The sequence below is a fragment of the Euphorbia lathyris genome, chromosome 1, assembly GCF_963576675.1.
Source record: "Euphorbia lathyris chromosome 1, ddEupLath1.1, whole genome shotgun sequence".
Taxonomy (NCBI): domain Eukaryota; kingdom Viridiplantae; phylum Streptophyta; class Magnoliopsida; order Malpighiales; family Euphorbiaceae; genus Euphorbia; species Euphorbia lathyris.
The window spans coordinates 48,248,898-48,259,367 of record NC_088910.1 but is presented as its reverse complement, the minus strand read 5'-3'; the positions used below and the strand labels follow the sequence as shown (position 1 = coordinate 48,259,367).

The 10,470-nt window shown below is 32.3% G+C and overlaps 1 non-coding gene across 1 annotated transcript; it reads left to right on the top strand.

Annotated features, from left to right (window-relative positions):
- The first annotated feature begins 981 nt into the window (after positions 1-981).
- On the top strand, positions 982-1,085 carry LOC136216031 (small nucleolar RNA R71). Its single transcript, XR_010683027.1, has one exon. It is a non-coding gene; the product is annotated as a small nucleolar RNA R71 (small nucleolar RNA).
- Positions 1,086-10,470: the final 9,385 nt, after the last annotated feature.

Below are 10,470 nucleotides of genomic sequence, written 5' to 3'. Positions count from 1 at the left end.
AACGTTAAAAGTTGTTTGTCATAGTCCTTATTTCGGACTTTATGTGGAAAAGACGGTTTGGGTACAAAAGTCTTGGTACTAGCATCTAATGGTGAACTTTTTGAATTTAAAGTATCTTCTTTGGATTTCGTTGGCAAATCACTTCCCTGCATGACATTAGTAGAATCTGCGGGCATTTCCGCACCTAAGTAATTTTTCCCTGAATGAAGAGTGATAGCCTTTACATGCTCTTTCGGATTTTCTTCCATATGGCTGGGAAGACTTCCCTCTTTTCGGGATGGAATTAATTTAGCAATTTGTCCTATTTGAACCTCCAAATTATGGATGTTAGACAAGTGGTTTTTAATTAATTGATCGAATTTATTCTCAATTCGTTTAAAACCATTATCATGGCTATTTACTTTACCACCGATAGCGTCTATAAATTTGCCGATTTTAGAAGATAAATTGCTAATCGTGTCTCTTGACTGATTTTGATAACTATTAGTTCGATTTTGATTAGCACTGGTATTGTTATTATTATCTTTCCAATTAAAGTTAGGATGATTCCTCCATCCGGAATTATAAGTACTAGAATAAGGATTATTAGTTTGGTTTTGTCCTTGGACAAAATTTACCTGTTCAGCCTCATCCATACCTTCGTAATCCACATCCGTTGGGATTGGATTACCATTGGTATCGCACGGTGCCATAAACCTATCAATTTTGTGCGATAAGGTAGAAAATTGGGCTTGTAACATCGCGACTGGATCGAGATTCACTATACCTTTAACTGGTGATGTGGTCGAGGATGATGGTTTTGCCACTGGTGTGTGTCCACGTTTTGCTGGCCACATACTACTGTTGATTGCCATTTCCTCCAAAAGTTCTCTCGCTTGGGCAGATGTCTTCTTCATAAATAACCCTCCCGACATAGCATCTAACGAACCTCTAGTTGTAGGATTTATTCCATTATAAAATGTTTGCATTAAAAGTTCATCGGGCAAATGGTGTGGGCATAAACGTTGAAGTTCCTTAAAACGTTCCCAAGCCTTATAAAGAGTTTCATTATCATTTTGTGTAAAGGATGTTAACTCTTTTATGACTCTTGCTATTTTTGCTAAAGGGAAAATTTTTGATGAAAACGCTTGGGCTAATTGGTCCCAAGTTGCGAATGTTGCGGCTGGCATAGAAGTTAACCAAACTTTGGCTCTATCCTTCAAAGTGAAAGGAAAGACTCAAAGTTTAATCGCTTCAGCAGGCACATTGATCATTTTGAAAGTATCACAAATTTCTAGGAAATTTGTCAAATGGGTGTTTGGATTTTCGTTAGGTAATCCGTAAAATGTCACATTATTTTGTAACATATTAAGCAAAGCTGGCTTAATTTCAAATTGGTGTGCGACTATTTGGGGTCTAACTATACTATTGATTACACCGGCCACTCCTGGCCTAGCGTAATCCATAAGTGTGGGTGGTATTGCCATATTTTCTGGCTGTGGATTCTGTTTCTCTTTTTGTTTCTTGTTTTTTCTTTTTTTCTTAAGTGTCTTTTCAATTTCTGGATCAAGTGTTTTGGTGGAATGCCCGAACTTCGAGAACTGCGCATGAACTTGAAATTTTTTCATGAACCGAAACTACCTTCAAAACAAAATTGAAAAATAAAAATGTAAGTAAATTAAAATAAATAGAATATAAAAGTTAAAATAAGTATGTATAAACCTAGATTCGAAATAAAACACGAAAAATCTAAATTTTTGTAAAAAAATTTGGCGTTCCCCGGCAACGGCGCCAAAAACTTGTTGAGCGATTTTCGTAAGTGCACAGTTTCGCTTGTAGTAATAAAAAGATATCGATCCCACAGGGAACGTTTTTTCACAAAAACTTATTTTGATACAGTTTAAATACGTCTTTAGGTTTATTTAATAGATAATCGTTAATTGAATTGGATTGAGATTGAATTAAGTTAATAAGAATCAGATTAGGATTATATGATAGAAATTTAGAAATCAATTCTATCTTGAGATTAGATTACAAGACAGAAACATTTAGCGTTTAAAATAAGAGAAGTGTTGAACTCATTTGTATTAAGCAAACCTATCAACTTTAAACTTTGTAAAAATTATGAGTGTGTAATCAATTCTTTCAATTAAAAGGCTTTGAACCGTAGAAATTCCCCTGATGTTGAGTAGATTTCTACCTTAACCAAATTTATACTTATTTCTGATAAGCCAACCCAACGATCATATCATCCATAAGTAAGAACTTGCTCAAGTGTTCAACGAAGTTTCCTTGTAAAGATGTGAATTAAATTCGTTTTAATGAAAACACCCGAATCTTACTTCGGATTAATTGCCAAAGTAACTACATAAAAATATATTGAAATGTATGAACTTTTATTATATGAATTGTGAATTGATACAAGTTTACAGAGAACATGAAACATGAAAGCATTCGAAACGACATTCGAGTTCCGGGTCGTCAATCCTTTCCTCAAATCTCGTTAGAGTTTGTCAGGCTCCGGGGTCGCATCCGCTGCTTGATCTTCTCGCTGAATCTTTGGAATAGAGATGATGTGTCTTCTACCGAAATGTAAACTAGTCTTCGAACAGATCTTAATCTAAACTTAATTGCTACTATGTTTGTAAGAAATCTAAGAACAATTTGTGTACATCAGATTGCTTTTACAGGAATGAAATCTAACTCTGAATCGTTTCTGATTCAGAACTTCTGCATAAATTCTGCACTCTAATCTTAAATAATCTAACTCAATTTTTTCTAACTTTGAACTCTGAAATCAACTATTTATTTATAGATGTTGAAGAGTCATGTTTAAGGGTCGTGTCCGTTGTGAAGAGACATTTCTATCCACCCGAACAGACGTGTTTCTTTAAATTAAAACATGTGAAATTGATGCTGGAAGAATCTCTGATCCTACCGAGATCATGGAATCCCTGCCGAGATGAGGGGAGTAATTTTTGGTCTTCGAAACGCAAGGGAAAGGTGCCAGAAGAAGGCGTGTCGCGACCGAGATTAGGGAATCTCGGTCGCGACACAAGATCTTCTTCCCGAGTCCGTCGCTTCCCGTCTTCCTCATATTGATGCGCTGAATTTCCTCGTCTTTTAGCTCGTAACTTAGGGTTTTTCTTTCGTTTTTGATCCATTTTCATTCCTATTTGGATTTTACCAAATATTTAGGTACCCTGCATGAAAGAAACATATTCGGACGTAAAAGTACTCTAAATAGATATAAATAGCACGATTTCATAACAAAACTGATGTAAATATTAATGATAATTTAGGTATATTTTGGGCTTAACAGCCATCCACATTGACTTTAACCCTTCCCGAAGGAGGTTTAAGCCAATGGACCGAAATAATGTTGGGAATAGGAGGCGGCCTAGGAGAAGCTAGAAGACGGGATAAGATAACAACATCTCTCTGTGAAGAGCAAAAACCTTTAGAAGTGGCAAAGGACTCTCGAATCAATCGAAAGAGGGCGATCTTCGAGTGCTGAATAGAAGGAGAAACTTCTTTAAAGATTGCTTCATTCCTGCAATGCCAGATTAACCAGATGCAAGTGACAGCGGCAACACGCCAGATCATTGACACCTGTGAGCCAAAAAGAATGCTACGAAGAGTACTGAAGAAGTGGATGAATTGGGAATGACGAGGCAAAGAGCAGTCAAAATAAATCTCAAGGGCCCTCCAAAGAGAATCTGCAAAAGAACAACTAATGAATAAGTGGATAATAGACTCAGCATCCCTACCACATAGAACACAACGAGAGGCAATGGAGAATCCTAGACACTGCAGGAGGTCGTGAGTCAGAACCCGGCCATGTAAAACTCTCCAGAAAGGGAAGGAACGAGAAGGGGGAGTGTGAGCATTCCAAACAAATTTATACCAGTCCACCGAGGATGAACTAGGACTGATAACTTATTAGTTAACTTACAATAATGGTGAATCTACCATTATTAACAAGTATTTATAATAATTAGATATCCGCTTATTAAAAATTAGTTAATAACACAAAATACGCTTATTAAAAACTGTTTAAAAGGATTATGAAAACCCTTATTACAAACTAATTATAATGTTAAAATTCTCTTATTAAAATATATTTTTAATGGTGAAAAAATCTCTTATTATAATGTATTTATAATGATAAAAAAAACCTCTTAATAAAGAATATTTATAATGATTAAAAGACCTCTTATTAAAAATATAATATATATAATAACATTTAAATCCATATTTTTACAATTAAAACATCAAAATACAATTAAACAAAAAAGCTTCCATATAATAAAGATTTAAAGACAAACTATTCAAGAATTACAATATATATGTAATTCTAGTACATTTACAAAAATTGTTTGCAGGGTTGATTTCATCAAAATATAGAAACAATTCCCCATTTTCCCTACCAAAAAGAAAAAAGAAACAATTCCCTATTTACCTTACAAAATATATCCAAAAAGTAGTTTGGAATTCTAATCTCTATCTTGAATTAATATGTCCATAAAAAGTTGAGTCATGATTTCAACTAATGTCTAAAAAGTTGTTCGGTCATGCAGCAAAAGGTTGTTCGGTCAAATACCCTGCAAGAAGTAGCAAAAAAAAATAATAAAGTTGAGTCACTATCTAAAAAGTCATAGCATTTTCGGTACAACTGTGCTATACTTTTCGCAGTATAAATAAGTAAAAACAACAATGGAAAAGTGAGTTACAACATCACATCTATATTCACATATAACTCTGTCATTTCCTTATGTACTCCAAGTATAAACTTGTCAATACATACCCCACTAGCAATAATCACACCAGTTTTGAACAAAAAAGTTGCCAAAAAATACTATAATTTTTAACATATAAACATGTCTGATATGCTTATTCCAAAAAACCTATAGTTTTTTTATTTCTTAATTTACTCCTTTTTGGAGATTTCTAATCTTAACCTCAACCTCAAACTTTTGAAACCCTCTTTCTGTTTGTCATGTGTTAGTTTACTGCTTATCTCAAGAGAGAGCACTTTACAGTAAAACCTCTATAAATTAATACTCGATAAATTAATAAACTCTTTAAAATAATAATTTCTTCTGGTCCCGACTTGGGCCAGTTCAAAAAATGATATATTTTAATAAATTAATAAGATAATAATTTTCTGGAACAACCCCTTATAAATACATTGTATTATTACCTCTATAAATTAATAATTTCTCAAATACATATGCAAAATATATATAGATATACATACTTGGGATAATTTAGCAAAATATGAATCTATAGTATTTTGTTTTTTCTTGAAATTTAAATCTAGTTGAATTTCATCTCTAACTATTCTCCGTGCATTCAAAAGTTCCGGTGTATCCATGTCAAATTTTAACAAAAAATTGTAAAGAGTGGATGATGCTATAATTGCTTCCTTTCTTGTGACTGGTTTTAAAGGTACCAAATCATCTTCAGCTTCATCCTCAATTGAATTTTGCATAACGCTTGATACAATTTCTTCTAAATTTTAGACTTGTGAGCATTCATTGTTTTCACCTGGATAATCCAATATTTGATTGATATTCATTTAATTGCGGTAACCAAGCTGACCAATCATTCCCTCAAGTTCATGAATGTCTTCTTCCGTGATTGCTTCCTCTAAATTCGTTGTGACATATTCATCCCCTGTACGAATTTTGCTATGTTTGAAACAATTAATAATTTAAAATTTATTTTTAAAAAATTTAAAATCACTCTATAAATTAATAATTATTAATTTATCGATTAATTAATATCTCTCTAAATTAATAAAAATCCATGGTCCCAACATTATTAATTTATAGAGGTTTTACTGTATATGTAAGTTAGCCAATGCCTATCCTAAGAAGTTGCTATAGGAAGGCAGTTATATTTCTGTAGAAACAAAATGTTACCTATTATTTATTCCGAAACAAATGAAACAGATGCGAGCAGTATTTTCATCACAAGGAAGTTCTAAAAGAGATTAAAGGGTTCTCTCTAAATGAGTTCTTAACTTCAAGCGATTGATTCTAGCCCTTGCATTTTAGACATCATAAGTTCTAAAGGTTGAAAAGCAATCAACCAGAAAATTAACCCTCCCCATGACTAGAACTTAGGACCATAAAAATCATTCTGAAGGATTGTTGGTATTAAACTGAACTCTGAGGATAACCACATTGAGAAAATCTAATCAAAAGTAAGCACAATTGTTGCAATAAATAAGCAAACATCTTAATACATCATGGCGCCCTATACTAGCCATATAATCCAACTAACAAGCTAAAAAGTAAGCACAATTATTTTTATGTCTCAATTTACATTAGCAATTTCAATATAAATCCATGTTATTTTAATATAAATATTTCCAATCTGAAACTCACACACAATTAGATAAAGAAATAGAGAAATGCAACTGATCACATACCTCATAAGGGGTTGTATTTATAATTGACAGTGCAACTGATGATTGTTGGGCACTGCCATTTGCAAATTAATCTAACTTTAAGGTTACGTTTTTCTTCCATTCTTCAATCTCATCCAATCTTTTATGGAGGTTACTATTTTCTTTTTCCTTCTCTTGGAGTTTAGCTTCAAGCTCTTGTTCATCAGTTGATTTGGATCCAATCACATGCTTTCGCTTTATACCACCTCCAAAACCAAAAATACGACTATGGGTTTATGGTCCAAAGCATTTCTCAATAACCTCTAAGGTGGAAAGTATTGGCTCAGAATGAATGGTCTTTGCAATTTCATCCTACAAATTTTCAATAGATAAAATGTGATATAAATAAATAAAATAAAACAACATAACTTGAGAAGATGAATTAGAAGTGTTTACATATTTATTTTTTGTCGCTTCATCTTGTAATGTTCCACCTTTTTGTCGAGTCTCGAAAAAAAGTTTTAGGAAATCAGGTGGATTTCCATCTTTGCCTCCCTGTTTCATATAAATAAATGTTAAGACTATGTAATTGATTAATAGATATAGTATATATACAGTAAAACCTCTATATAGGAATAACATCCCAAACGTTATTTGTTATACACTTTTCAAGTCCAACCTTTAGAAACTATGTATGTATATATATATATATATATATAGGGGAGGGAATTGGGGAGGGATCAAGTGAGAACCCTCCCTTAGATGTGGACACTTTGTTATGTGAGAACAAGATGAAACGACGTAGTTTTGATGCTTTTAATTAAAGATTAAATAAGAAAATGAGGGTGGAGGGATTCAAACCTGGAACTGGGGCATAGAAAGAGAGACACGCACACACCATCTGCCGCAAGGCCACTTATTTAGTTTGTTTATTGTATAATTCCTTTATTTATATTATTAAGTGGCTCTGATACTAAAAAAAATCCAATACTATATTTTTTAAATAAAAATACACTTGCTTTAGTTTGTTCATTATACAATTCTTTTATTTATATATTATTAAGTGCTTTTGATGCTAAAAAAAATCTAATACTATAATTTTTAAATAAAAATACGTTTGCTTTAGTTTGTTCGTTATACAATTCTTATTTATATATTATTAAGTGCATCTGATGCTAAAAAAAATTCAATACTATATTTTTTAAATAAAAATATATTATATATTTTAATAAAATTTAATATTAATATTTTATTTATATAAGAAAATATATTTTTTAAAACATACGTTAGAACATATATTTTAACTTTTAAAACACGAACTATGAAGTTTAGAACATACGACATATTTTTTAGAACATACGTTATGTTTTTTAGAACATGCGTTATGTTTTTTCGAACATGAGTTATAAATTATATTATAGAACAAATACAAAAATGATCCAGATATCTACTGATTTTTTTTAGAACATTATACTTAATTTTTAGAACACAAACTATAAACTTTAGAACATACGCTATGTTATTTAGAATATGAGTTATAAATTATATTATAGAACAAATGCAAAAATGGTCCATATAATATTTTTTTAAGTAAAAATATATTATATATTTTAATAAAATTTCATGTTAAGATTTTATTTATATAAGAAAATATATTTTTTTAAACATACGTTAGAACATATATTTTAACTTTTAAAACACGAACTATGAAGTTTAGAACATACGACATATTTTTTAGAACATACGTTATATTTTTTAGAACATGCGTCATGTTTTTTCGAACATTAGTGTTAAGCCCAAAATATACCTAAAATATCATTAATATTTACATCATTTTTATTACAAATTTGTGTTATTTATATCTGTTTAGATTACTTTTACTCTCGAATATCTTTCTTTCTTGCAAGGTACCTAAATATTTGGTAAAATCCAAATATGAACGAAAAAGGATCAAAAACAGAAGAAAAACCCTACAAAAGGAGTCAAAGACGACGTAAATCAAAAGCGCCAAGTCAAGGACACGAACGAGAGCAAAGAAGTGAAAAAACGCACCGTGCCGCGACCGCGAATCCACCACCCACGGCCGCGACACGCGTCCTTCAGCTACTTCCTCCCTTCGTCCAAAGCTTAACTTGATGTTCCCCCATTCACGGCCGAGGATCCCCATTCTCGGTAAGTGCAGAATTCTGCCAAAGGTGCAATGAACACATGTTGAAAATCAAAAAACGCGTTCGTTCGGGTGGATAGAAACGACTCTTCACAAAGACACAATTCTTAACAACGGACACGACTCTTTACCAACGAATACGTCTTTTCACAAAAGGACATATCACTTCAATCACAACCCTTCAACATCTATAAATAAAGAGTTGATGTTGAGAAAAATGCGATGTAATGTTATGTAATATAGATATAGAATCAGAGCGTAGAACTAATGTATAAGTTCTAAGTAAAAACAATTCGAGAGTTAGAAATTAGATTCTGTGCAAAACAAGATGAGGTACACATATTGTTTATAGTTTAATTACAAACACAGTAGCGTTTAGACATTGTTCCAGTTTTAGTTTGTATTTTGGTAGAGGCCGACCGAATCCCTATTACGAAGTTACAGCGAGAAGATTGAGTAGAGTGTTCGCCCCTGAGCCTGACAACCTCTAAGGAAACCCAAGGAAAGGACTGATCAGCCGTTCACTTGCACGCCCTCGAAGAACTCGATGCTCCATGTTCTCTGTAAACTTGTATCAATTTATATTTCATCTAATAAAGTCCGTTCTATTCGATAAATCGTTATGCAGCACTTATGGTAACCAACCCACTAAAGTGATTGCTGGTGTTTTCATTAAAACATAGTTAATTCAAAATCATTACAAGGAAACTTTATTGAACACTTAGGCAAATTATTATCTCGGTAGAGTTTTAATTTGGTTAAGGGCATTATGCCGGCTAAAGGGTTTTGCCACGTTCAAAGCCAATTAATTAGAGGTTCCGTCATTTATTTCATCATCATAATTAATACAAAGTTTAAGTTGTTTTCTTTGCTCAATGCAAACGAATACATTTATTTGTTTTTCTAAAAGTTCTAAATGTTCCTGTTTTGTAAAATTCATCCCTAAATCAGAAAACTTTTCTAACGATCGATATATTCTAATATAAAATCTTATTCTAGCATTTTCAAATACCCAAAGTCCACAAACTCAATTAAACAATTATTTTTCCTAAATTCAATTAGACAAATTTCACTTTTCATTAACATTCAATAGTAAATCTAACAAGTTCGAAATTTACAGATTCAAAAATAAGTTTTTCGTTAAAAAACGTATCCCTGTGGGATCGATATTTTTATTACTACAAGCGAAACCGTGCACTTGCGGAAATCGCTCAACAAGTTTTTGGCGCCGTTGCCGGGGATACGCCAAAATTTTTGACAAAATTTTTATTTTTCGTATTTTATTTTCGAATCTAGGTTTACACATTATTTTTATACAACTTTTACATTTTATTTATTTTCAGTTTATATAACATATTTGTTTTCAATTTTGTTTTGAAGGTAGTTTGGTTCGTGCAACAATTTCAAGTTCATGCGCAGTTCGCGAAGTTCGGGCACGCCACCAGACCCACTTGATCCAGAAATTGAAAGAACACTTAAGAAAAACAAGAAAGACAAAAAAAACAAAGACAAAACACCCTTAAAAACCAAAGTAGTCCAACCAGAAAATATGGCCGATCCACCGACACTTATGGATTATGCTAGGCCAGGAATGGCCGGTGTAACTAATAGTGTAGTTAGACCCCGTATAAACGCAAATCAATTTGAAATTAAGCCTGCTTTGCTTAATATGTTGCAAAACAACGTAACGTTTTATGGACTACCTAACGAAAACCCTAATGCCCATTTGACAAATTTCTTAGAAATTTGTGATACTTTTAAAATTACTGATCTAACAGCCGAAGCAATCAAACTTCGCCTCTTTCCTTTCACTTTGAAGGATAAGGCAAAAATTTGGTTAACTTCTATGCCTGCTGCAACATTTGAAACTTGGGACCAATTAGCCCAAGCGTTTTTATCAAAATATTTTCCTTTAGCAAAAACCGCA